We start from the raw sequence: 25,374 nt of genomic DNA, 5'->3' as shown, positions 1-25,374 counted from the left end.
TGCGCACCTGCGACCTTATGATAGACACGTTTATGCAAGAACTGTGCGTCCATGCAGGTCCTCCACGTCTGCACTGTAAGAACACCCAATACTTAAATAAATAACATAATCTACCTACCAACACCACCAGACTACGAAACGACGCCATGATGATGTTAATGATAATGAGATTAAATCAAAGAAATATGTATTTACTAGCCTGTTATCCGCGACTCTGTCCGCGTTGAATTCGGTTTTCACTATCCCGCTGGATCTATGAAATTTTCCGGGATAAAAACTATTCTATGTCCTTTCCCGGGACTCAAACTATCTGTATTCCGAATTTCATCTAAATCGGTTCAGCGGTTTAGACGTGATGAAGTAACAAACAAACAGACTTACAAACTTTCGCATTTATTATATTGTATAGTATATTATAGACCCAAGAGGAGATGGCGGGACGACCTGAGCGCTTTTCAACTCGATTGGCAGGTGCATGCCCAGGACAGGGAAGAGTGGCGGAGAAAAGGGGAGGCCTTTGCCCAGCAGTGGGACATAATACAGGCTACATAAAAAAAATAGTATCATTATAGCATAGTATTATATAGAAGCCGTGGTGGCCTAGTGGTTTGACCTATCGCCTCTCAAGCAGAGGGTCGTGGGTTCGAACCCCGGCTCGCACCTCTGAGTTTTTCGAAATTCATGTGCGGAATTACATTTGAAATTAACCACGAGCTTTGCGGTGAAGGAAAACATCGTGAGGAAACCTGCACAAACCTGCGAAGCGATTCAATGGTGCGTGCGATGTTCCCAATCCACACTGGGCCCGCGTGGGAACTATGGCCCAAGCCCTCTTGTTCTGAGAGGAGGCCTGGGTCCAGTAGTGGGACGTATATAGACTGGGATGATGATGATGATGATGATTATATAGTGGGATACATATCAAATAGTTTTGCTTTTAGCATAAACACATTAATCAGCGTAAAATTCAATCAAAAACGCACTACTCACTTATGATAACATAACGTGATTCAATGTTATTTGTATGAACCAGCGGGGTCATATATTGAGCTACAGAGTATCGTACTGTTGCCTCTTTGGCTCAGCCTAACGCATCGGCTGACGTGCCTACACAGAAAAAGCCTTGATCATTGAATAAGAATACGAGATAAACAATGTGGCTGGAAAGGTTCGTGATATTTACCAAAAACACGATACTCGCTCGGATTTACCGTTAGGTTAAAGTATTTGTCGTTGTGTCATTTGGTTTTTAATTCATGATGAACTTACATTTGGATGATATTACAGGTCCATAAAAATATTAACTGTTAAAGCTTGTGTCAGTGTATTCGATCGGCGTAGCCCGCCCGATGGTGTTGGTGCCCATAGGCTGCGGTGATTAAGAACAAAAATAATAAATATTTATTTCATATAACTAACATAATCAATAGGAACAAGCAAATATTACTGATTACTGACCATTACGTGAAGCGCATGCTCGTTTGTCGGCTTTAGTAGTAAATAAACAATAATACACTAAGGCAACGTTTCCACCAGAGTTGTGGTGTTGTGTGTTGTGCGTTGCGAGTAATTTTATTCATTTATTTATATAATAAAACATTACACCATCATTACAGGACATCCAATGCGATAGCGTACCGACATATTATACAATTTAATATATACAAATAAGCTTATTTAAAATTTGACATAAAGCAATATTTTATACTACTATAATATTACAAGCAAGTATTATTGCAAGTTACTTTAGTGAATTCAAACAACGAACATGAGAACAAGTCTATCCTAATATATAATGTATTTGTCATGAACCAATAGAATCGCGTCATTTACTTATCCACGCTCCGCTGTGCTATTTCCACTAGAGCTGCGCGACCGAGCCTATAAAATAATACTTTCTAGTCGTTACGAAAATTTACTTTGATACTTAATGATCGATTTCTTAAACATTTTTCTGCAATTTATAGGCATGGAACTACTTTTTTTTTTATTTTAGGGTCAGTAGTTTCGGTAGGATTAGGAGACACGCAATCTCACCTTTGTTTGTTTTGAAAACGTGAAAAACCCAGACAGTGCATCTAGTCTTCAAATGATTCAATTACTTGTATGCCTAATTGCGTCTCGTCCAGTATTTCTACGTCCTCAACTTGATTCCGCAGGCCTTCAACCGTATAAGGATTAGGAATTCGTGCGAATTTGCTTAAAGGGAAAGATGGAGGAAAATTGAAAATTGTTTCCTCACACGAGCAAAAGTAGGAGAGCCTTTGAAACGAAATATTCGCGCATTGTAGACGCTCTTACGAGTATATGATTGTTTATTTGAATTCTTTTTTAGGTATCTGAGGTCAAAGTGTCTAAACGGACTGATTTCATAGAATAGTTAAAAAATTGAATGTATCAACAGAAAACAAAACAACATTCAATATTTAGGTTAAGTGGCTAAATAAGACACAAACAAGCTGAGATATGTGGTGTATAGAGGAAATTCGTGTCTGTGCCGTTGACCAACAGTGGTGTAGCGGTATAGCACGCGGTACAGAATACGGTTTTTTTGTGCATCTATATTTCAGTTTTTAATTTCAATGATCGGATGACCGTAAAAGTAAAAATTTGGAATTGAAATAAAAAATACAAAAAGATTCCAAAAAACCAATCTTACTTTGGGTTTCTCCTAATTTCATATGCCGGAATAAAAGCTAAAGTCAACGAATTACTCAACAATAACGTCATTACAAAGAAGAAGAAGAGAAGGAGAAACGTTGATGCAAAATACTACACCACAAAATTTAAAATCAAACTGTTTTCCTGTTTAAGTTCATCGAGTACCTAGGCAACCGCTGGCATCCATCCATCCATCCATAGCAGCCCTTAATTCGTCCGTCTTCGGACATAGGCCTCCTCTCCATTCCTCCACGCCTGGCGATCGACAGCCATATGCATCCATCCTACACCCGCCTGTCGGCAGATATCGTCCTACCACCTCATTGGTGGTCTCCCTCTACTGCGAGTGTTTTCACGAGGTCTCCACTCCAGTGTTCGCCGCTGGCATACATTACAATATTGTTTTTTTTTTGCCTAAGAACAACTCACACTTGATCTGTTTTAATTACTTGCTGATTTACAGTATATTTATGTATGTCTATCATCATTCCGAGTTCGAGATTTGTATGTTAGTATGTTTGTTTGTACGTTATGGAGATAGACGACTAGACGTTTGTTTGTTTGTTTATACTCTTTATTTTACAAGAAGGAAATACAAAAATGTTACACAAAAAACCAATAAAACAATAAGTTTTTGTTTGAGGACCACTTTTTTTTCGTTCGACCTCTGCAAAACCTTAGAATGATAATACAGGTAAATATAGAGACAGACAAGCAGAAAGGCGGACAGCGAAGCAAAACTAATAAGGTTCATTCGTCACTCTTCAGATACGCAGCCCTAAAAATAACAAAGGAATTTGTAATTTAACAACATTGTAAACTGTATTAGAAAAAAATGAAGTTTACTTTCGTTCGTCACAATGTATTTTACCGCTGGTTTTCGGAAGGGCCCTCTGTTCAATTCCTGCAAGTTATTTATGACGATGTTGATAGTAAACGAAAGCCGAAATTGAACCGAATTTGCATACAAGGGATGCGTAAAACGAAACGGAGAATTCAGTGGAACCAACTTTGTCTTTACGACTGACGATTCTATTCATAGTAGCGAGTTCTTTGTGAGTTTCGTTACGATTTTCGATTTAGGTCATGACTCATTTTTGAATTGAATAGCGGGTTTGAGTGAGTTAGCATTGGCATCCTGCAAAACATCAGCAAATAAAGTTTCATATTAAAATAAAAACCAATATGAATTGCAGTTCTTAAAGAACTATTTTACTTAGGTAATAAGTTTATCTTTAAGAACTAAAGGGCTGAAATAAAATACTTAAGTCAGAATAAAAGCAACAAACTAAACAGCGGTTAAAACAGCCTATAGAAAAAGTTACCCCTTTTGGCTTCTAGTAGGTACATGATTTTTTAAAGGAGTCGACTTCTATTTTCATACTTTTACTTTCTTAAGAACGGCAAGGGATCGGCCGTCATAAACGAAAGTTTGGGCTTCCTTTATTAATATTTATTGCTTCTAATGTTTACCTACAGTTTCAATACCGTGTTATAAATAGTTTTTATTCCTGTGTCGGCTGCCTATTAAATGGCATAACAAGAGAGTTTTATGAGGCTTGCCGTTCGACGAGAGACGCCGTCTTTAAGCCTTAGCAGGATTATTATTGGCCGTTCAAACTAAAGGCTGGGTGCCCTCACGCAGATCTGTTGGAGATCACTTTATAAATAATGTGAGGCGTGACATCTGACTCTTATTCACTATGCTACATGTATGAGTACAACCATATAAATAACTACACTACACGTTCATCTTAAAACTTTTGATCAGAAGTGAGTCTGTCACGCCCTCATCAAAGTACTAATTTTTCTATTACTTTTTAAAATCAAAATAACGCGTAATTTTATGAGATAAAATACAGGTACGAGTATTTTGGTTTTCATTTCGGTTTTTGATGGGCTTCAATAATTGGACATTAACACCCTTATAGTAAGAAAGTCAAAATATCATCCTTAAATTAAGGCTCTAACAAGCACTTTTGAATGTCAAAAAATCTACCACCTGCACCGGTCTGGATAAACCTCTGTTAGGAAGAACCCGGTAAGAAATTCAATGAAGTAGGTACTTTAATGTTTTTAAAAACACATCTACGAATATAATGATATTAAATGAGTAATATCATGATGATGATGATGATGACACTATTCGATGTAAGAAATCGATTCAACGCGGATCAAAATTACCATGTTCATGATATGTAAACTATGAAACATTCCGTTATGCGACAAATTGTGTCTTTGCAGAACTTTTTCCAATCAGTCGTTTTGTATAATTGACGTTTAACATAACCAACACTCATTTTTATTTGATCAAACTACTAAATTCCCTAAGGAGCACCGAAAAATAAGTAACATAACATAACGGTACGGTAACAGGTAAATAAATGAACTACGCCAGCACAACCTCACAGGATGCAGATAAAACCATATTATGCCATTAGAAAATGAGAAAGATGTATACGAAACACATTTGAAAATTGTATTAAAACATTTTATAAGTTCATAAAGCGAAATCGAATATCAATAATTGGCAATAAAAGCGATTAAAAAGCAAGCCGTTCTAAGAGCTCCTTTTTGTAAACCTCTGACGGTGGAACATTATCCGAAAACTGTTTGCGAGTTGATATTGCCCGGGAAATTTCGCTAGCGTCTACCGAGACTTATCTTTATGTACGTTTTTATGTATTTCCCAAAAAAAATGTTATCGGCGAACAGTTAAACAAGGTCCTTAATGATGGCCCTCCCAGCGTTATCGTGCAAAAAGTATATTAAGTAATTTCGAAGAATTATTACAGATTTCGCGCTTCCAACGGGCAATGAAAAATTAAACAATAAAGAAATTTAGGCCTACCGAAATAACTTTGTGATACACGTGCTTTACTGCTACGTTTAGGTCTACAAAGGCATCAAACTTTACTCAAGCATGGGTACTTTCATAACGTGGAACCTAATTTTTTGCTTAATAAGTATTTACTAAGTAGTAAATTTTGGCTTGTGACATTGTTGTATTTAGGTAGCTCAACGCACTTGACACTACAGTAGGTAGATACCTAATGAGAAGGTTTCGTGAATTCTATCCAAATGCGATTTTTTACCAATTCCGCAGAACTAGCTTCTTTAAACGAATTGCGTCGCGTTTCTCACTAAAATCGTTTAGGCAATTTGTTTAAATTACTTTTCTATGCTAATCTGGGTCGCGTTACGAATACTTTTTGAAGCGAAAAAAGAAGCAACGGCTCGTAGGCGTTTAAGGCTTTGGCTTGCTTGCTTCACTCAAATGATGCATGTGGTGGAAGCCGGATCTCATACAGAAAAACAAGATACTGCAACCTATTACAACGCGCTTTACATCGTAAATAATCGTCTTAGCGCAGTAAATAAATAAGTGTATAGACTGTTGGTTCGTGCGAGCGCCGCTATCTGATCCGAGGGCCCGGGACGCAGCAAAAGCCGGGAAAGTGCTGTTTAAGAGGCGAGATAGCGAATAACGTAGGAGGAACATAAGTTTTGCGGCGTGTTAAAAGATAATGAGTGCGGATATAGCTTATAAGAAAAGAAGACGTTGCGTACGCTCTTTGTAAGGAGACAATATTTTCTTATCTTGCATGGTTGCGATGACAATACAGAGTTAAACCTTCTTTGTACATTCTAACGCACCTCGATTCGTTTTAGGATTTATGTTCTCCCGGGACCAAGTTTAAAACCGAAGATTTAGCGGCTTCCCTTAAAGATACCAGCGCCTATTCAGAGGTCAAACGTGGGGCTAAGTCAATTATAAAGTACTTTCTGATTGAGTTTTGAGCGTTTTGTTCTTTGCGTTGAATATCATGTTGATTTATCTATCTGAACTTAGAAACTGTAACTTTTTAACTAAGTTACATGCGATAATCAAAATAACAATTTTGTCTCGTACGCAAATTATTGCGTACTCAACTATATATCTTTCTGCTTTTAAAATAGAAATTATTTTATACTAATATTTATATGACCCCAACAACTTTTCTTCGACTTTATATTCTGACTAAAATATTTTTTTAAAAGCATTTTCATTATTTTATATTGGTGGTTACCAGTTGAAATTGAATTGAAATTAAATGGATAAAGTAACAAAATATCAATTTAAAAATTTCAAAATCCTTTTGTCCTGACCTTTTTTACCTACATTTGGAGTTAAATGAAATCTCCAACTTGCCCGTGAGTTCATTACCTAACTATAAAATATCATATGTAAACCAAACTAAGCCAGCTAATATACATTTGTACTTTAACTATCAATATTTGTGGTGAATGATGATAAACTAACTAGCCTACAAAATAGAAGAATATAAAATGTCGAAATGTATAATTTATCAAAACACCAACGAATCTGAACTAAAAACTTTTCAATTATGGACATCATAGTGCTTTCAATCGTGATGAACTGACTTGTTCTTGATGAAAGATGGACACCCACATCAAGTCATGCAGGCTCGTACGTAGAAGTTAAACGATACGAACATATCCCGTAGTTAATGAAGTATTGCGTTGGCGGACAGGTAAATAAACTTAATCATACCTATGATTGGCCCATCAATAACTACAAGTTACATGCGCGCGGAATAACAATTAGTTCAAACGTGTATTGACACCCATTTGGTTAATTGGAATTCGTGCGGAGACCCCATGTTACCTCTTAACATCTAAACGATCGGTTATTACTCATTATAATTTAAATTTTATCAATCATCTTTCAATCTATTTTATTTTATTGTTATACCTACTTAGAATGATATTTTTAAACACCTATAAGAAATCTCCACCTATGTTATTTAAATTGAAGTCTGCTTTTACATCATTATTGAAATCATACAAAAATAAATTTATTTTCAGTCTAGACACCGTAAATGTGACTGAAATCAATTCAGATAAATTACACAGCTCAATCGCAAACGACATTCGAACTTTTGTTGAAAGAAAAATAAATTCCAACAGTGCCATTTCTTTGCTTGAAGAATAAACGGGTATAGGTGCTGTAAGACGAATCACTTAAGCGCAAACAACCAAAAGTACGTTTGAAAGTAGTTTGAGCTAGAAAGCGAGATCTTATCTCGGATCTAGCGATTGATAGGAGCAATGCATCACCTGGCTTCCGTTGCAGCAACGATCTTGATTCGCTCCTAATGCACCTACCTCCCACATCCAAGCTCACGTGAGTGATGCTACCACTCTAAAATGACCTCCTACTTTACAGATAACAGTCAAACAGATCTAAGCGGTAGCTGGGAAGTGTGAGAGGCCTATTGCTTCTGGCTTGGACACATCCTCAGTCGGGTTACTTGACGTTCCATAGATAAGATTGGCTCCCATCCGTTTAACACCTACATCGGCTACCGAATATTGATATTCAAATTTATTGTTCGTGTGCGTGTTGGTTTCTTATGCGTTTAAATTATATATTTGAAAATGTTTTCGAGTTAGTAAAAGGAAGAGAAAGCTACTACCTACCACTAATAGTCTGAATTTAGGAAACTTTGGACAGCAATTTTTTTTTCTGTTTTCTTTCGATCGCCTTACTCGGATTATATTTGAGAAAGTGATGAAATAGAAAAGTTATAATAATGTATTTTAGAGAAAAAACAAAACTCTGCAAGGACCACATAGTATAGCACTTACTTCTCTAATGGACTAAAAGCCGTGCTGATTTTAACGAAACGTAAAATTATACAGTATAATACCGGAAAATGTACTTATATGTATACCTTAAGGTAAACGATTTCGGGTATTACCCATAGCAAGTGACTATTTCGACAAATATTCCTCCATATAATATAAACAAACCTACACAACGCATGACAGCATTCAATACTTCCTTGGTGTGAAGCTAAAAAGATAATAGATAATTTAGATAACAAGAAAAAGCCATTTCGAAGCGCCGCTGCCGAGTAAATGGTGAATATTACTCACATGCTCACCGCAACTCTTTCGCGTAGGAAGAGATTTTGCCTCCAAACGATCACATTGAAGTATGCCTTTATATTTTTCTGTAATGCAATGTGTACGCCGGCTAATAATATTATGCGCGCCAACGGGAATTCGATATTGCGAATTACTTTTACGCTCTAGTTGGAGCAAAAAGACGCAAATAAATAAAACTACAATCCGTACAAAATTTTAGGTAGGTTAAAAGATAATACATACATTTAAAATTGCCGTATCTATTCTGTGTTGGCAGTGCCCTGCTTCTAAGCGAATTGAACGAAGAGTGGGCACATTTTAACTGGCTTCAAAAAATTCGGAAATTTAAAAGAAAAAATCGAACTCCTCAGTAAAACCGTTTGACTGTTAAACCTGTGTGACAGACGAATAGACGGAGGACAACGCAAGTGACAGGAATAAGGCTCCATTTGGACCCTTCGCTTTGAGTATGGAACCATAAATAGAATTGAATAGCAACATGAGTCCTTAGTTTATTTTTTTAGTGCTTTAAACCGAGCTGAATTTTTTTGGTTTATTCATTTTGGAAATTATCTCAATTCTTCTCTTAATCTTGCAATTGATAATTTTCACATTCTAAACTACCCTTAGATTAGAATAATCAACTTGAACAACAATACATAGAGTAAATTATTACGATAACCTAATTTGCCGTCACAAACACTACGAGTAAGGTGTTATTATTTAATACGATAGCCATTATTTTTAATTGCGTACATATTACGGCCTATAACAACCAAACTTTATGAATGACAATCGCATGCGTTAGGCTACGTTCCAAATTTCAGTTTTACTACTCACAGCTGTTTCAATTCATGACATGACTGACAATTTGTATTGGACGTTATTGTCTAATCTATAAATTAAAAAAAAAAACGATTTAAGCCCAATTTGAATCTATATAGCATTAGGTACAATCAGCAACAGATATGGGCGGAGCTTAAAGTCACTACAGTACCCGGCGTTAAAGATTTCAATCGATCTTCGGAAAAAGACAATTGGCTGTTCACGACGATTTCCGAACACTGGCGACCGTCCATCAATCATCGTATTTATTAAGTGACGTTTTATGGGCTTAATTATTTTACGTCAAATTAATGACATATTATGTAAACTGAGCTGTTGCAACTATTAGAAAAAGGATAGTTCCCTCTTTTTAGGGTTCCGGAGCCAAAATGGCAAAAACGGAACACTTATAGTTTCACCATGTCTGTCTGTCTGTCCGTCCGCGGTTTTGCTCAGGGTCTATCAATGCTAGAATGCTGTAATTTTGCACGGATATATATATATATATATATATATATATATATATATAATGTATGTCGACAAAATAGTACAATAAAAAATTCAAAAAAAAAATTTTAAGGTTACGTTCCATAGACGTAAAGTGGGGGTGATTTTTTTTTTCTCATCGAACCCTGTAGTATGGGATATCGTTGGATAGATCTTTTAAAACCATTAGGGGATTGCTGAGACGACTTTTCGATTCAGTGATTTATTTGCGTAATATTCAACTTTAAAGTGCAAATTTTCATTAAAATAGGGCGTCCCCCACCCCTCTAAAATCTAAACCGATGGGTGGAAAATATTGAAAAATTCACAATGGTTTACAAGGAAAACTATAACGGCTAAGTTTGCTTGAGAATTATTAGTAGTTTAAGAGTAAATAGCAGCCTAAGGTATAAAATATACCTAAATTTGTAAGATTCCGTATAAAATACGAAATCCTTAGAAAAATATTACTTATTTTTTTCGTAATGGCTACGGAACCCTATTTTGGGCGTGTCCGACACGCTCTTGGCCGATTTTTTCTAAAAATGCCATCGTACAATTTAAAGTTATGGGGTTTTCAATAACTTTTTATTACTTATATATTTTCATCTAAAGGCGTCCGTACTCTATTGCAGCTGTACAACGACTGACAAACGTCACATAAGTAGTGTGTGACAACGCTCTACGAAGCCGAAATTAGCCGATTCTCTTTCCAAAGACCGATGTGCAACCTTTATGGCCAGGAACTGAACACACAATCGTGTGTAGTTGCTTATTTTGAGCTCTACATCTGGTATTCTATTCCTGTTAATGACTGGTACAATGCATTTACGAGGATATTAATATTGGCTAGGACTTGGATTCATCTCTTGTATAGACCAGGTCACTCTCAGTAACCTCATTTGTATTCAGCACTGTATATTATTTATCAAACACTATAGTAGATATAATTATATCTACGAACTGATGGCTATTGAGGCCATGTGTCCACGTACCGGAAGACGCGTGGTTAAGCGCCCCACAAGTTGGATGGCGTTCTTTGGGGAGGCTTATCTAGCAGTGGACGCCATTACCCTAACAATAATGATAGAGACGTTGATAAAGAACAATACATTATATTTCAAGGGTTTTTTCGTGAGTAAACAGCTTTCGCAAATAGACTTAAGTATTACAGTGGTGCCAATGATTTTCCCGCCAACTCGACCGATATTAAACTACACCATTTGGCAACTAGAACTGGCTCCGTCTAAAATATAGAGAGGCTTGTAACTGAATATAAAGTTTTCCTTTTTGTCAACACTAGTGAACTATCGGATGCGATCCCGGAATTGGCAAAGAAACGTGATTTTGTATGAATATTTTGTTCGCGGATAAGGGATAGCAAAGTTCCGGATTGAATTTGTAGAATTGAGGTTGCGGTCTGTACTTACTTTTACAAATGTTTGCTGGTATTATTTGCCACAAATAAGAAAATAATTTTGAATTTTTTTGGTTGAGACCGACGTGAAACAATTTAATTGAGCCAAATGATATTTAAACAGACAACTGAAAATAATGTGTACTAAATTATCACGTAAATGATTGGTAGTTGTCTGACTAAACATTCGGTTTTGGTTTTGGGACCTACCGGTGAGTTTAACGTTAAATTAGACGTTAATCCTACTTATATTATAAATGCGAAAGTGTGTGTGTGTGTGTATGTGTGTGTGTGTGCGTGCGTGTGTGTGTGTATGTTTGTTACTCCTTCACGCTAAAACGGTTAAACGAATTTGGATGAAATTTGGTACGTACGTAGTAGGTAGGTACGTAGATTCCTACGGGATAGGGTTAAAATCTCTAAATAACAACCGCTGGGTTTAGAGTCATGAAATTTGGTATGTAGGTAGCTGGACATCTGGAATAACACATAGGCTACTTTTTATTCCGATATTCCTACGGGATAGGGATAAAATCTTGAAATTTCAACCGCTGGGTTTAGAGACATGAAATTTTGTAGAATTGTTCTTAACACAACCATAATGAAGGTCACTATATAAATTTTTGGGTTTCCCAAAGGAATTTTGTCAAAAACTCTAGTTCAGTATAGTTTCAGTTTTGGTTCTGCCAAAACTAGATTCAAGGGCTTTCGAGCGGCGTGCGGAAGCAAACGGAATCGTAGAGTGGCCCCGACACCCGTGCAACAGAACTGTTATTTTTTCGTGCCTATGTTGTTAATCACTATTAAATAATAAAATAGATACTCATTTTTTAGAGATACCAATGTATCAGTTAATCGTAAAGTTCGTGTTTCTGCTGGATCAAGGCGACATAAAATGACTTTTTATGCTCTAGTGCATAAAGTAAAATCTTCGTCTAAGACCAAGGCAGTCAGGTGTAAACAGCCACAAACAAAGAAGTTTTTACATATATTTTTAATTTAAATAAAACTAAAAATTAATCAAAATAAATCAATAAAACTAAAAATGTATAATTATACAGGGCTATATGAACGCCTCGGGTAAAATGGCTCGCTTTATGCTCTCGTTGTACAATCTACTATTATTGACACAAATAGAAGTTTACAAAAGCTACAATGAACGTAAGTTTAAAAACGTGGTATTGACATGAAACCTGGCATTTATGGGTAGTTTATGTCAATTTTCGTGCCAATACCACAATAGCAAGTGGGTGAAAATTAAGTTCAAAATTTCCATTACATTCATAGAAATATAGGGTGTCTCTAACTTTAAATCCACGGTTCAATTCTTCTCGCATAACTGACCTACTTTTGTTCTGCAACTTTTTAAAAATACGACCACTGTTAATTTCATTTTTTTCATATAATTTAAACGTAATTCTCAATGTATGCAATATAATACTAAATTCGGGGTTGAGACCTTAAGTCCGTGGGGGCCCAGCGCAATTTTTTTTTTGAAGAAATGTCTAAACGACTTTTTGATACCACACGGGACAGAAGAGCTGGCAGTTTCTCCGCACAACGTTTCAGCATAGCTATACAGCGAGGAAATGCTGCCAGCATCTTTGGGTCCATGCCGCGGGGGGTTCCATTTACCAATTTTTTGTAGGTTATAGTTTAGTTATTAGTTAGTTTTATTTTACTTTTAGTTATAATTTTAACTTAGTTTAGTATGTCATGTAACTATAATGAAGTTTGTAACATTAAAATAACTATTTCATACTACATATTTTATTGACAGCACATATGATTATGTTTTTCTTAGAGATGTCAATTACAACGTCAAAAATAATTTAAAAACCCCCGTACCAAGAGACAGCGATAACACCGCCATGTCCGATAAACTTATTTAACGATTAAACTTTGAGGATCAATAAATGATCAAAATAAAAGTTATTTGAAAATGTTGCAAAACAAAAGTAGTCCAGTTATGCGTTTGAATCAAATCTTGAACTCAAAAAGCCCCATGATCAGGGACACCCTGTATAGTTACGGTGAAGCTAATATAAGCGTGTTTACTTTAGTTTTATTGACAAATCACGACAAATGTATTGAAGAGTGTTTTCATTCTTTTATATAACTAATATTATTTATTAATTTCTAAGAAATTGGTTGTCTGGAGGTGATCGGGTTTTAGCGAAGTTTGTAATGTCACTGTACTGCTTTTGGTGATCAACAAAGAATATTTGTATTGCATTGTATTGTATGAGTAGGCATATTAGTTATAAGTAGGCTTGGGGGAGGCCTACGTCCAGCAGTGGACGTCTTTCGGCTGACATGATCATATGAGTAGGCATATTAAGAAAAAATGGAAACACAGTCATATTGTCCACATATTAGCAATGACACTTGGGCGTCTCTTACTTTCTTTTGAGTATTAAAACAAAGACAAATCGTCAAGAAACCGAAACGTATAACCTCAGCGGTCCATCATGAACACGAGATATTGAAAAAACAGAATACGAACAAATTACCTCCATTATCAGCTTACGCCTTAAGTCTGTCCCACAAAGGGATCGCCGAAAGGAAGCTACGTACCTTTTGAATATCGATCTCGCTCTGAAAACCATACATTTGGTAAAAGGAAAAGGCGCTCGTACTAACGAGATTGTAAAAGGTAACTGAATATACCTACCTCCAGAAAACTCTCGCTTGGTCGAGCAACGTGAGAGGCATATTTACATTTTTTAGGGTTCCGCCATGAATCCTGGAAAATTATGATTTTTATTCGCAACCTTGATGTCCGGCGATCTTTATATGCTTGAGGTGAAACTCGAAAAAGTAGAAATAAAATAAATGGTTAATCGTGAATTACTTCTTCGCGAAAAGTTTTTAAGCAATCTGAATTTAATCTAATTAATTGTAATATCATCATCATCCCAGCCTATATACGTCCCACTGCAGGGCACAGGCCTCCCCTCAGAATGAGAGGGCTTGGGCCATAGTTCCCACGCGGGCCCAGTACGGATTGGGAACTTCACACACACCATTGAATTGCTTCGCAGGTTTGTGCAGGTTTCCTCACGATGTTTTCCTTCACCGCAAAGCTCGTGGTAAATTTCAAATGTAACTCCGCACATGAATTTCGAAAAACTCAGAGGTGCGAGCCGGGGTCCCACGACCCTCTGCTTGGAATATGCATTAGAAAAATTATCAAAGTGCCTATGCCATTATTATACAATAATAATATAATTTTAGTATTATTTTTGAAGAACAGATAACTCTAATTGAATTGGTAAATTATACCCACTAGGTCAAAAATATGTGGAACTAGGTACGTTGCCAAGACGTTAAAAATATCTAAACAACTTTATATCACAAACCATAAGCTATAATAATCGTAATGTATAAATGTGTTTGACGCGATGACTGTATAGATATTTTAATGACAACTTAAATTTTTAAAAGATTCTTCAAAATCCTACGTACCGTGCAGAACCCGCATATTACGACACTCACTTTTTTCTCAATGTCATTGCGGACCAAGTTTGGTGGATGGATGAGTCCACGACATTTTGTGACATTAGGCTCCATTGCGCCTGAATATACGGTACCCTAACCAACCGCTCTAAACAGATAAGTAAATGAATTGGAAGAGTTTTGTATTCCCTATTTAAGAATTTCTACAATGTTAAGGATAATGTTTGGGAGACATTCCTTTTAACGTATTGTGAGGAGTGACGTGTGGGTTTGAGTGGTTTTTAATAGACATCAATTTCTCATTTACGATCATTTCTTGTCACATTCTAATGCTGTTATTTTTTACATACTATTGATATTCTTGATATTCGGAGTAAGCTTCTAAATGTCTTTATTGTTTTTTTCTAAAAGAATAAAATGTTGTAAATCGTTTTAAAGAGGCATTGGCTTTAAAAATGAGAACCCAAAATTGAATTATTAAAATCATCAATAGGTACGAAATGAAAATAATTGGAATGGAACCAAGTCACAGACAAAGGATTGAATTGAATTAATTTTAAAAGCACTCGTTTCTAATTGATACCTACTGATATTCTTTAGATTCGAAGGAGAAACGGCCAGTGATATTTAACTTCACGCTACGAGTACAGTCGCCCGTGTAGCTCATAACGACCGTCTATAAACTAACATTATTTAAATGGATTCCACGCTTCTCATTAAACAAGTCTTAAGGTTCGCTACCACTACGTAAAAGGATTGTGAAATATTTGGGCAATTAGACCTCCGGTTTTATTAAAGAAGTCCGTGGAGTGAAAAATTAATTAAAATTTAAGCCTTTCGGTGTTCCCTACGCAGCAGTTGCTAAATAAAAGGGCCTTCACATCTCAGCGAGCAACTGAAGATCAACTGCGTTAGATAAATTGAATGGTTTCATGCGGTATGCAGATGAATGGATTAAAATTTCATTATTGTTCAGCGCATTACGCCGCGCTGAGAAGCCACGGGCGTATTATTAGCATGTTCACTAATCCTTACTTATGAATATTACATGCACAGCACGCGCGTTTGTCTCACGGGGGTTGACAATCAGTTGCGTTCATTGTGTATGTTTTCTGAAACTAAACAAAAACAAATGAAATGTACGTACATAGATTGCAAACCTTTGGAATCGGGTAACAAATAATGGAGAGGGTATGCCTCTGTATTTTCAAGACTGCGCTAGACGTAGTATCACGTTCGCGCTGGGTGGTGTGTGAGTTACCCAACAGACGTGATGTTATTTTAGGCTCTATTTTTTAAGTGTTTGCATAAAATCAGAAATTTTACATAAATAATATTAAAGGTATTTTTAAAGTAATGTCTAGGTACGACGTACGTAGATAAAACACAGTTACTTATTTCACATACAGGTTGGAAATTTAGAAAAATAGGAAAATTAAGTGAAAGGACACGTTTCATTCCTTTAAATAAGAAACAAAGCTACATTCAAAGATTATTGAAAAAATTACACCATATTATTTTATGGCATAAGTAGATTAAGTTAATGATACATATCAAATCTCTCTAACAAACATTAACTTTTCTTGTATTCAACTTTTTTTGAACTTGTATTTAAAATAATGGTAATAGGATTTTTTTATCCCTGAACATTTTATAGTATTCGTGGGTATTCCGTGGTCACGGGCAACAACTAATTTGTTATTAAATTAAATGTGCAATTTCTCACTTACCTCACTTACTTTATTACTTCAGCCATATTGCATAGCACCATCAAGCTTTTATTTACTAACGTCTTAGCCCTTAACACGGCCTCTTTATCAAGAGAACAATAATTGCATTCAAAATCAAAGATGGGCGTCCAGATAATGCGTGGGTATTTTCACTAATTAAAGGCAGACATGCACTGAGCAACAATTAAGAGGACCGATGGTTGATAAGCCCGAGTTGATAGTCTTTAGATACCGCTTAGTGAAGCTGTAGTGGGTTTCACACCTTATTAAGGCCCTTATTCTTGTTAGTACCACCAACTTAAGGAGGCTCAGTCGCTATCGACGAATTTCCGTGAAGCTCGACTTCATTGTCACAGCTGGTGTTTTAATGAGGTTAATAATTAGTTACTAAGCAAAGTTCGATATAATGTATTGTTTTCGCGATATAAATATTAATTTGCACTTTGTCAATTAAGATTCGAGGAAGCCGTGGTAGCCTAATGGTTTGATGTATGGCCTCTTAGGATCGTGGGTTCAAATCCGGCCTCTTACCTCAGTTTTTTAAAATTCATGTGTCAAATTACATTCGAAATTCACCGCAAGTCCTCTCATTTTGCGAGGAGGCCTGTGCCCAGCAGTGGGGCGAATATAGGCTGAGATGATGATTTAACTTCCCATGTATGTCATGGAAATCTACAAACCAGTTTTCGACCACTTCCTGGTATCCGATTGAGCTGAAAATTCGTATACCTACGTACCTTTATAGAAATCCAATGACGATACAATAATCTGTCAGTGGTATTTTGGTGATCCAGCCCAGGCTATCTCCGTAGGAGAAACTCCTGAATTGATAATTGCAATGATTTGAAATTAGGTCGGTGTGGCAATACGTATAGGTTGGACAGTTAAACTACAGTGGTCAAAAGTGTAGTGTCTCGTTATTAAAGGCAATTGCCTTATGCCTTTTATTATTTCTCATGATACGAGTATCTTATGTAATTTGCGAAATGCGAATAAACGTTTTCTATTTCTATTTATTTTCTATTTAAATGAACAGTTGTGTACAAACGACGATTTCGATGAAAATTATAATAGCCTTAGACCTGAATTGGACAGTATTTTTGTCCATCTTTTGAATTGATAAGAAGTATATTTTTTTACTAAATTTAATATAAGTAAGATTTTTTTCATTATAATTTTATACAACCGCCGAGGAAACTGTTGAAGTCACAAACACCATAACATACTCGTAATAGAAAAGAAAATTACGCCAAAGCTCCCAGTTCTCCGTCAAGACTCAAGCTAGCAACCAATGTCACTCTTCAATTCTAATTCCGTATCCGTACTTAGCACTAAGTCGTATACAACGTAGCATACTAGTACACATAGCGGCTATTGAGAACCCGTAATGGTACGCAGTAGTCAGAGCTTGAGTCCAATGAAATTAATAGTTACACTTATGATTTGTCTCGAGGCATCTGCAATTACAGTTGTATGACGTGGAAATGAGTTTCTTCCTCGTCATTGCAACTAAGTATGTAAAACGTGATGTTGTAATACCCACTTTTCTTACCATAAACAGTTCAGATCTAAGAGTTGGTGTTGAATCTGAACTGATTGTTAAGCAATAATTTTTTATAAGGGGTGTTATAATTAAACTTCAATTACTCGTAAAGTTTATTTTTGATCTTCATATTTTATGGCGATCCTAAAGCCATCAAAATGTTTAATATGTGTTTCTATCACTGATTATTAACTGCGAAATTTAAGGTGATGTGAAAGATGCCCTTTTATAATGTTTTTCGTCAGTTTTGCTGATCCGTATTTTATTTTTTTAATATATATCCACATTCAATGGTGTGTGTTGACTTTCCAATTCACACTGGGTTTGCGGGGAACTACAGCCCAAGCTCTCTTATGTTAAGAAGAGGCCTGTGGCCTGCAGTAGGACGAATATAGACCGAGATGATGATAATGACGATGAATACATATCCAGTTCCAGTTCTACTCAAAGAAAAAAATCATTGGTTTACACCCTTACCTAATTATAAAGCACAAAAAATGATTTGTCTGTAGGAATCTGGCCATGGAAAATAATATTATTATCATAATGTCAAATAATTACAATTGAATGTTAAATTAATATAAGTGTAGCTTGTTTGTATTTAAAAAGTTGTAAGTAATTTTTTTCCAGAACTCAAGGCCCACTGGGGTAGTTAATACGCCAAAACTCCTGAATAAATAATTTCAACCTCTCCAGAAATCCAAGATTAAAGAAGGAAAAACGAAAGTAGTTTACGGTTAAAGCTGGCCGCATAACCTTTTTAAGTTCACTCCTTTTAAGCAGCGGAAAAGTTGATTAAAAAACTCGGCGCGTTAACGCTCGATTTAACCCTTGCGTTAATCGTAACACAAACAATGGGCAAGCAAAATAATGTCGGATTCCGGTCGACAAATTAGGCGACCTTTTTAGGCGGTCGGCACTCGGTATTTAAAATAACAAAAGGGAACTTTTTTCACCGGCTTTTCCCGTTCCTGTTCTACTGCCGTACGTAGCTGAATTTATATCTAGGCTCTATTATGTTACGAGCGATTACGACGAAGTGGAAAAGAAAAACAATGTGTAGCAAAAATAGGCACTCATCAAAACCTGTAATTACAAACGTATTAATTCGTAACTTTAATCCAGTGATAAATATTAGCATTTACATTACATTAGTCTTAAAGCAAAGCATACATTTGATTATTTCAAAGCATAATGTGAGTAACGTGATGTACCTAGGACAAAATAATTACGTACCTTGACATAGTCAGAAACAGTCTCTTACGTACTTACACTTTGGTGAAGGCGACTGAACGTGAAACATGATGTTTCATGTTTCGCAAAATAGCTTCCTTAGCTGTTTATAACCTTTTTATTACGGCACTGAATACACGACCCAGGCTAGGTGAAGATGCTAGTTCTAGGACATCTGCCAAAATGCCTAAATTCATATTATAAGTGACACCTGTGACAGAACATTATTAATATTCGTCACACACTAGACGTGTTCCGAGTTTCGTCGAATTCGCTAACTTTGTTCGTGACAGAAACATTAACCCACGATGAGGTCTTTTCCAGGACGCAGATTAGATCTTCTGATAATGTTTCATTTTAGTGTACTTAAAATTGTGCCTTTAAACTGAAAGACAGTAAAATTAGTTGAAATTTGAAAAGTACAGAGCAGCCATTCACGTCCACGTATTTAGTGACCCTATTAAACTGTGAATCGTTTGAATTATGTATGAAAGATGATTATATTACGTTTTGAACGGAATAGCAAATGCTTGTTGTTTTTGAGCGCAGCGTTGTTATGACTCTACGTTATAGTATGAAGTACCTATGTTATCGTAACATGGAATGAAAGGCATTTTTATATAAAGCAAACGTAGGGTCCATACTTCCAGTGGCTTTCAGGATTATTGCGACCGAGGGCGGGTACCGCTCTAAGGGTTTATTCAAGCTTTGTTAAATATTTGTATTCGTGTACTGATTGTGTCAGAATTAAGGAAGATTTATTTATACCACTTGCTCTAAACATATTTCATTAAATTTTTAATTCTGTTTTATTTACTTCTTGCCGCCAATATATTTGAAACTTTATAAAGCTTGTTATCAAAAAACATTGTACTTTCCCAGGACAGACAGTGAGCTGGGGAAGTGTGGCCTTCTAAATGTCAGTGTTTTTTTGGAATTAGTTAAGTAGTCCAAGAGGTTACTCCCTACAGACATATTGGTTTATTTTTAATTCGCGTAAATACTTTAATAACTAATCTAATAATCAAGAGTTTCAGTTTTCAGTAAGTCATTCTAACTAATACGATAAGTAATAAAAACTTAACAGTATTGAATTCAAAGTAAATTTTATTGAGAGAGATCTCTCTTTGTATCAGTCTGACTGCACGTATTTTATTTAATCAATTTTCTAACTCATGGCATAATTAAAAAATATTGGAAGCAACTTCTCGCAATACCGCATTTATCGGCTAAAATATGACGGTCCGAAACCGTTTTTCAGATATTAATTCCTAACAATCATAAAAGTAACTTTCATGGTGGCCCTAAAAAGTTATTGCCGTTTCCCCGGGAAATATACTTTCTATGGACTTTATCTGGTGTTCAGTTTGTCTACAACCGGGATCGGGATTGTCGTAACAATAAAGCAATAACACTTAGGTGTATTTTTACTGCTCGAATTTATACGAAGAAACACACATTTGAGAACGATTTGAGTAGGGTAATGTTATTCACGTTCGTCTTTAGACCTCTACTGTACCTAGGCTTATTACAAAATCTGTCTGGATTTACCTGCCAAGAAAAGGATTCAAATGAGATTCTACTCGCAAAAGCAATTTGTATAGTACCTGACCCTAGTAGGAATTCGTAACGAGGTAAAAACATCAAAGGAAAGCCTTATTTATTTCAAAGTTTTACATCAATTTATACTAAATCGTTTCACGTGGAAACATTACGTGTTATTAATACTAAACAATTTATTTTCGTTTATTTCAAAGCATCGGCAATCCTCCCATTCCTAGTTTTAATAAGTTGCGCTGCTCACTAGTAATAATAGGTGACTTAACTCCTCGTTTGTCATCCTTAATTCGTAAAAGAAAAACTCTAGAAGCCTTTTTATAGGTAATTTATCCGGTAAGCTCTCTAAGATGTACGTAGTCGTCACGTTTACTGTTACATAGACTCAAGTGCACACTTAGCAGAATTGCGTAGCACAGCATTAAAAAACATTAGGCATTGTCAACGTTACCCCGTCAGCTTTGTCATCACAATCCAAGGCCGACTCCAGCTTTCATCTAATAAAATCCTAATCGCACCAACCATAAACCATTTCCATCAACAACGCCCCTTCCAAATCAAAGCAGGAATTGCTTTAACTTTTTTCCCCGACGCAGACGATTGCGTGAGGTTTTATAATACAAGTTTGATGATTACTTTTTATTTTATTTTGTAGTCGTAACAAGTCGACAACGAGCCGAATCGAGACAATAAAGCATCTTTCAAGGCTGATGAGACGAAAGTAATGATTATTGCTTACGGTTGTTGATCCGAGCTTCTGGTCAGTGTACCTGTTATTTACCGAGTACCTGTGCGAGTCGACGTCGAAGTTAAGTCAACCTTATGTCGATAAAACAATACTGATTCGTTGCGTTTATGAATGTTCAAAAACATAATAGAAAATTGAACAACGGGTGCATAAAGCACGCCATTTTATTCCAGACATAGGTATAAGATACCCGGTAGAGACATCCGAGCCGCAGGTGAGGGTTGATACTTAAGTCAATGGTAAAATGTATTTTATGAACGAGTTACATTCTGATTTTCATTTCGACGTTTAGGAGATTAAATAGCTGCATTGTAAATAAATGCATTTTACTTCCACGAATTTGACATTTAAAAAATTCGTTGGAATACTTATAACACGAGTTAGAAAAAAAAATACTTGAAAATTTATCTAGTACTCTATAATTTTTATGGTACTGATTTGTTTACACAAAATATTTTGCTTTACTCGTAGATCATATAATATGATGATGTTACATGTTCAAAATATGAACTTCAAGAATATATACATATATAGAATGTGAACTTCAAGTGTATGAAAAGTGAAAAAGAGTTTACTCGTTCACACAGAACATGATCAAGTAGGTTTACGTGTAGTCAAAAGTGCCGAAAATTGTGCTGAATTAAAAGTACGAAAAGAGTTGTAGAAAATTACAGTTTTTTACCTATTTATTCATAACTCAGCAAACTTTTAATTTGAGCTGTAGTTTTTTATAGCAAATACCTACGCTGACTATTACCATTTTCTAACAGTATTTTCAAGCGATGTGATTTCAAAGATCGGTCCACTGAAATAACACTCAAAGTAACACGAAAATTTCGTTATCAAGAAAAAACTACTTCGTATCTTTTATCGAGAAAAACTTGCTACAAAGAACAACTTTGTCTCACGCCAAATTAAGTCTCAAGATTCGAAGAGATTCACGACAGCTGTTAGATAACATCGTGTCGCGGACTGGTCCTGCTACCTGCGCGTACAGTCAAGGGCATAAATATATATACGTTCCCAAGGCTTCAAAAATACCTGTACAGTTGATTAGCCAGAAATATCTGTACGGTAATCCGGCCAAAAAAAATGTGATCATTTAATTAGTCAAAAAGATGTAGCCATTTACATGGCCATAAATAAATGTACAATGTCAGTCAAATATATGTAGGCAAATAGGAGGCCATAAATATCTATACACGCAACTCTCAGATACATAAAAACAAAGCCCAAGCCAAAAATATCTATACAGTCAAGGGCATTAATATGTACACATAATTCGAAGTATCATTCACATTAAAACTATTTTAAAAAGGTTTATATCGGCACTATAAATACTGGCCACTTAGTACTCGTACCTACTTAATGATAATAATGTATTCGAATGTCAAGTTTGCCATTGATATGCGTCAATTTGATTTATGTTATGTGTAATAATCTAATTTACCGTACAACGGCAAAACCTACAGGCAAAAAATTGTCCTCCAATGGACAGAGCCATATTTTTATAAAAAACCAACCAATGCTATTCTGGATATCGGTACACATTGATATTATCGAAAATATTTAAAAATAATGTACAGGGTTTCAGACCATGGAAAACACCGCATCGTAATGATGTGGGAAGACAGAATTCCCATATCACAAATTGCTGAGGAATTGGGTGTGTGTAATGGTGAGTGCGCCGAATCATACATTTGAGTGATCCGAATGTTTTTTTAATAGGTACCCCTTTTGTAGCAAACTGGTATTCATTGACTTATTGTTACTTTTATTTGTTTTAGAAGAGTACTGTACATTTATGGGTGAAAATGTATAGAGAAGAAGGAAATGTAAGGAATTATGCGTCCAAAGGACGACCTGAAAGACCGTTTGCAAGCGGTGAAAGATGCAGATGGAGGGTATACAAAATATTAGGTTGTTAATATGAAGAAAATATGGATTTTTTATGATAAACTTAGGTAATTTAAGTATAAAAAAATGTGTAGCCTTTTTTTTATGATGAAAGTAATTTACCTAAGTTTTTCAAATAAAAAAATGTAGCTTTTAGTACCCTATTTGTTTTATTTTTTCATAAGTAGAGGTATCAAAAATAAACTCCGGTGTGCACATGCCCGGCTATACGTCAACGATTCATTACAAGTATAAATTAATTTTTGAAAAGGCTTCTAAAAGTGACCTAAATTAGGTACTTAGGTCGACACCTATTTTAAAATTTATGTGCAAAAATTATGCAAAAATATGTGTACACTTTAGTACCTTGTCTATTTTCGTCATATTTGAACTGCCATATATGAACTGTCACAGTGGTTAAAGTGACAAGGTACTAAAGTGTATAGATATTTTTGCCCTATTTTCTTGCCTATCTTGTATGGTATATAGCTGTAAAGCAGAATATAAAATAATAGGGTGAAAGGTAACACAAATGACACGTCAATGACGTCACGATCAAAATGAAAAGGACAAAGCGATCATGACAGAACGGTGCTCTTTTCGGTGATTGTCATAATTCAAAATTAGAAATCTTGTTTGTTTGTTGTATAGATATTTCTGACTGTGTAGATATTATTGCCCTTGATTGTATATATATTTTTGGCTTGGGTATTGTTCTTATATATGTGAGAGTTGCGTGTATAGATATTTATGGCCTCCTATTTGCCTACATATATTTGACTGACATTGTACATTTATTTATGGCCATGTAAATGTTTAGATCTTTTTGACTAACTAAATGATCACATATTTTTTGGCCGGATTACCGTACAGATATTTCTGGCTAATCAACTGTACAGGTATTTTTGACGCCTTGGGAACGTATATATATTTATGCCCTTGACTGTACAGCGATAAGTATTAAGATTTGTGATAGCATCAGTACGATATTATATCGGGTGTGGCCTGTAATATGACCAAATAATTAAATAAAACAGATCATAGGTACTCGTCAAACTGAACACCATTAGTTCAGCGACATTTAAAAATAATTAGTTTTTTATTTTTATTACAGTTTTAAGTTTATTCGAAGAAGCAATCTAAAGCAAAATGCTTGATGTTTGTAGCGTGACATGCGTCATCAGTTGTATTCTAGGATGGCGTACATTGATAGTATTATTTAATTTGTATGATAAAAGGAAAATTCAAAGACCCCATTATTTTTAAAAGTTGCTGAACTAATGTTGATCAGTTTGACGAGGACAATCTACGTTTTAATTTTTTGCTCGTATTACAGGCCACACCCGGTTTACACACATATTTATATAAATATATAGTGCAACAGGGGTAGGTAACTTTAATCAATAGCGAATTAAAATTACCTTGAGGCAAAGGCTTGTTCGTTAAAATAAGATACTTGAGTGACTCGCTTAATAGTAGTCGCGGTATACCCTATAGTTGTGATAAAGACGAGCTATAAGAGCGCTGGCACGCAGTTCACTGTTGACTTTTCGTTTGAGCTCACCTTGACAAGGAACCACGGATTGGTTCGAAACAAGTCAGGAATACCTCGACTACTAATACGTAAGTGAGTGTATTTTATTTTAATAATTAATGCACAGCGCCACAATTAAAGGATATTTTTTAATTTAGGCGATATTTAATTAAATCAATTTAATTTCACAAACGCATTTCAAGATCAATTTGAATAATAGGACGTAATAACTGTTTTATTTAAATGAATTAAATTTCAACCGATTTATATATACGAATTGTAACCTCATTTTTTTCCTATCCATACTTGGGGCAACGGCCGCCGTCAAATGTTACAGATGATTACATTACA

At 35.5% G+C, this 25,374-nt stretch overlaps 1 pseudogene; it reads left to right on the top strand.

The window, feature by feature from the left end:
• The window catches only part of LOC141436211 (toll-like receptor 6), a 141,955-nt pseudogene that overhangs the window by 15,342 nt on the left and 101,239 nt on the right, over nt 1-25,374 (top strand).

This window comes from Choristoneura fumiferana, chromosome 16 (genome assembly GCF_025370935.1).
Source record: "Choristoneura fumiferana chromosome 16, NRCan_CFum_1, whole genome shotgun sequence".
Lineage (NCBI taxonomy): Eukaryota > Metazoa > Arthropoda > Insecta > Lepidoptera > Tortricidae > Choristoneura > Choristoneura fumiferana.
The sequence above is the reverse complement of the archived record's forward strand: the minus strand, read 5'-3'. Positions and strand labels throughout refer to the sequence as shown.